This window comes from Pipistrellus hanaki (assembly GCF_964339955.1).
Source record: "Pipistrellus hanaki genome assembly, chromosome: 3".
NCBI lineage: Eukaryota > Metazoa > Chordata > Mammalia > Chiroptera > Vespertilionidae > Pipistrellus > Pipistrellus hanaki.
This window is the reverse complement of record NC_140505.1, coordinates 88,902,008-88,906,479: the sequence shown is the minus strand read 5'-3', so window position 1 is coordinate 88,906,479 and position 4,472 is coordinate 88,902,008. Positions and strand designations below refer to the sequence as shown.

General features: G+C 45.5%; 1 pseudogene across 1 annotated transcript; it reads right to left on the bottom strand.

Annotated features, from left to right (window-relative positions):
* Positions 1–2,785: 2,785 nt before the first annotated feature.
* Positions 2,786–3,583, bottom strand: LOC311619667 (jun dimerization protein 2-like; annotated as a pseudogene). The gene is made up of 2 exons: positions 3,566–3,583; positions 2,786–3,259 (listed from the first exon to the last, which is right to left on the bottom strand). The product of its transcript is annotated as a jun dimerization protein 2-like (transcript).
* Between the last annotated feature and the right edge of the window lie 889 nt (positions 3,584–4,472).

Here is a 4,472-nt window from a genome sequence, read left to right as displayed (position 1 = left end):
CACTGCTGCCATTGCTTGCCATGTGTACAGTATTGCCCCCCTCCCCTGCCACCAGTCACCTCCCTCTGCAAGCAACAGGTATGAGGTGTGATTGCTTGGCTGGCCTGGGTCTCCTTCTGTGGGGCAATCAATGGTGGGGCCCCCAGATTGATCACTCTCAAAGGGAGGCCTCACCCACCTGCTACAGTACTACTAGCCAGGTAGCCTGTGCCTCCCTCTTTTGTGCTTTTTTTTTTTTTAAGTAAGAGTAATGTTTACTAAGTGATACAGAACTGAGTACTATGAAGGGTTTACCAGGGTGGAAATGCACCACACCCCTGCTCCTGCCACCACCAACACAAAGGGACTACAGTAATTAGAAGTTAAACACAGGGGGGAAACCAAGATGGCAGCATAGGTGAGTAACTAATCTGCTGCCTCACGCAACAATTTCAAAACTACAACTAAAAGACAAAAAGTTTACCAACCAAAACCCCGGGAAAGCTGGCTGAAAGAGAAAGGAGCACGCACAAGTGCTGAAATGCTGAAAAGCTGAAAAGCCTAGGTACGGAGGCACGCGAATCAGGCTGGTGGCGGGGGACTGGGCGCATGGCTTTTTTTCAACCGGAAGGGAAATAAGCTCCAGATCACTTTTAAATACAGTTTCTGGGGTCATGCTGGGGACCCAGGCGCCTACGGGGAGAAGCTCGTTTGTCGGCCATCGGTCCAAAAGTGAGGGTGACTTTTTTTTTTTTTTTTTTTTTTTTTTTTTTTTTTTTTTTTTTTTTGCAGAGGTGCGTGCAGCAATCATTGTTTACTGCACTGGACCACGGAGACTTGGAAACACTGAAAGGCAGAGATGACTGATGGCAGACATTGCTGTTAGCCACATGCCAGCCTAGTGACATCCTGAGATCCCACCCCGCCCTGAGGTCCCAGACTGCACATTCTACAAACCCTCCCAGGCTTCACACAGCAACTTTTGCATAAGCAGCGAAAATGCCAAGAAAAGGAAGGAGATCTCAAACAAAAAAAATGGAGGAGAACCAAATATAGAGTTCAAAACCACGGTTATAAGGTTTTTCAAGAATTTCCTAGAAAAGGCCAATAAATTTAATGAGACCCTCAAGGGTATGAAAAATAAATTAAACCAATTAGAAATTAAACATACACTGACTGAAATTAAAAAATATATATATTATACAGAGGCCCAACAGCAGACCAGAAGAACACAAGGATCAAATAAAAAATTTGGAATACAAAGAGGAAAAAAAAGACACTCTTCTGGAGAAGCAAGAAGAGAAGAGAAGAGAATCAGAAAGTTGAAGATAATGTAAGAAGCCTCTGGGACAACTTCAAGCCTACTAACATCAGAATTATGGGAGTGCTAGAAGAAGAGAGAGATCAAGACACTGAAAACCTATTTGAAGAAATAATGACTGAAAACTTCCCCCACCTGGTGAAAGAAATAGACTTACAAGTCCAGGAAGCGCACAGAACTCCAAACAAAAGGAATCCAAAGAAAACCACACCAAGACACATTATAATTAAAATGCCAAGAGCAAAAGACAAAGAGAGAATCTTACAAGAAGCAAGAGAAAAGCAGTTACTTACCTACAAGGGAGCACCCATAGAATTATCAGCTGATTTCTCAACAGAAACTATTCAGGCCAGACAGGAGTGGCAAGAAATATTCAAAGTGATGAATAGCAAGAACCTACAACCAAGATTACTCTACCCAGCAAAGTTATCATTCAGAATTGAAGGGCGGATAAAAAGCTTCACAGTTCAGAAAAAGCTAAAGGAGTACATCACCACCAAACCAGTATTATATGAAATGCTAAAAGGTATTCTTTAAAAAGAGGAAAAAGAAGAAAAAAGTAAAGATAAAAATTATGAACAACAAATACATATCTATCAATAAGTGAATCTAAAAGTCAACTGAATTAAAAATCAGAGGGACAGAATAAACTGATAAATATAATGAAGGGCATAGAATGGGAGGGGATTGATAATTCTCAGGGGGAAAGGGATGTCTGTTTGGGGGTATGGGAAGAGACTGAACAAAAATCATATACCTATGGATGAGGACAGGGAAGGGGGGGAGTAAGGCCAGAGGGTCGGGTGGGGACCTGGTGGAGGGGAGCTATGTGGGGGGGAAGGGGAGGAGGAGAAACAATTGCAATATTATGAACAATAAAGATTTATTTTTTTAAAAAAAAAGAAGTTAAACACAATGGACATAACTGCTGAATATCTGTTTGTAACAAACAAACTATAGCATATTTATCACATTGATTATAGAAATCCATTTATATATTTCTTGTGTGAAATCTTTTTTTTTTTTTTTTTTTTGGTAAAAAATATTAAACAAAAAAGAAAATATATTAAAAAAAAAAAAAAAAAAAAAAAAGTGCAGTTGAAAGCCCAGCCAGGACAGCAAGTCTGTAAACATTCAGTGAGTATGTGCTTTGGAAAGGTGCCCATGCCTCCTGCCCACAGCAACTCCAGCAGGGCTGGTGAGGGTGTGCCCTGGCTGCCACTCTGGGCAGAACTGAGCTGGACCACAGTGGGTGGGTACAGCAGGGCCTGTATCAGGATCAGGATCAGGGCTGGGAGCAGGCATATTGCAGTTTCACTCTGAGTCCTATACTTAGCCTAATTTTGGTTGCAACTCATGGCTTTTCCTGGCTGCTCGGAGGTCCTTTGTGTGGGTGCCCTGGCAGAGAGGCCAGAGAAGTGCCCACAGCTGCCTGGTTGGTCATCTCTCCAGCTCAGAGCCTCTGTCCTGCCTCCTAGCCCATGGTCATTTCTTCTCCAGCTGCTCCAGTGGTGGGTTGCCTTCTGAGTCAGGGGTCTTAACGCTATTGGTTCTGACGATGCATGTGGAGTGATGCCGGCTAAGCATCAGGATTAGCTGCTGCTGCTCCTGCTTCAGCTCCTCCATCTGGGTTTCAGCTCTGCATTCATGAGCTCCAGCCACTCATATTTCCACTGCAGAAACTCTGTTTATTCCTTCCTGTTCTGGCATCAGGCTGCCACTGCTTTGTTCTTTTCCCAGTGCCTTTTCCTCCACTCCTCTTCCTCATCTAGCTCACTTTTCACAGGTTGAGGCCTCTTGCCCAGTTTCACCTCTAGGAAGTGCAATGGGGTGATCATGCCCTCAATGTTGTGGATGTCAACGTATTTCAGCTCCTCTGTAGTCAGGGCCAGGCTGGGGAATCCGATCAGGGGAGCCAAGTTCTGGCAGAGAGCCATCAGTCATGGAAGGGTCAGGGGTCTACCCAGGTATCATATCAGGGGGAGTGGCAGTCCAGTCCTAATGAAGCTGTGGGCAGGAGCTGCCATGACATCAGCCCCACCCAGCAGTGTCCACTGCTGCCAGTGCCTTCAGTTGTAGCCACCACCTCCCAGCTGCCAGCCACCAAGCATTCCTGTGGCAGGCAGCGTGGGTCTCCCTCTTTGTGGCGATTGATTGCAGGGCTCTGCCTGCCTGACTCATCGCCCGAAACACTCGCGTGCCTACCTGATTGCCCCTAACTGCTGGCCTGCCTACCTGATCTTCCCTAACTGCTCAGCAGCTTACCTGATCGCCCCTAACCATTCGCCTGCCTGCCTGATTGCTCCTAACTACCTCTGCCTCAGCCCCACCACTGCAGCTTAGTCCAGAAGGACATCTGGAATGATTTTTGGAAGATGCCTGGTCTATCTGATCTAATTAGCATATGATCCTTGTGTGTGTGTGTGTGTGTGTGTGTGTGTGTGTGTGTGTATAACTAGAGGCCTAGTGTGTGAAATTCATGAACAGAAGGAGTCCCTCAGCCCAACCTATACCCTCTCCAATATGGGGCCCCACAGGGTCTGGGCCTAAACCAGCAGCAGGTCATCTCTCTCACAATCCAGAACCATTGGCTCTTGACCAGTTGCCTGCCTTCCCACCTGATTGCCCCTAATCGCTTCTCCCTGCCAGCCTGATTGCCCCCTAACTGCTCCCCTGCTGGCCTGATTAATGCCTAACTGATTCCCTGGCAACCTGATCACCCCTAACTGCCCTCCTCTGCTGCGACCTGCCTCCTCCACCAGGACCCACCTCCTCTGCAGTGATCTTATGATTGCCATCTTGTGAAAGCCATCTTGTGTTGACGTGAAGGTGTGATGCCACCTAAGCTGTTATTAGTATAGATATGTTGTGTGTGTGTGTGTGTGTGTGTGTGTGTGTGTGTGTGTGTTTACTCCCTTCACCTTCATTCATCCAATCCCACCTCCCCTCTGACAACTGTGAGTATGTTTCATGTATCCATGCCTTTGCATCTATTTTGTTAGTCAGTTTATTTTGCTCAAAAGATTCCACATGTAAGTGGGATCATAAGGTATTTGTCTTTCTCAGACTGGCTTATTTCACTTAATATAATATTCTTCAGGTTTGTCCATGATGTTACAAAGTAAGATTTCCTTTATTTTTTACTGCTGAATAACATTCCACTGGGTCAATT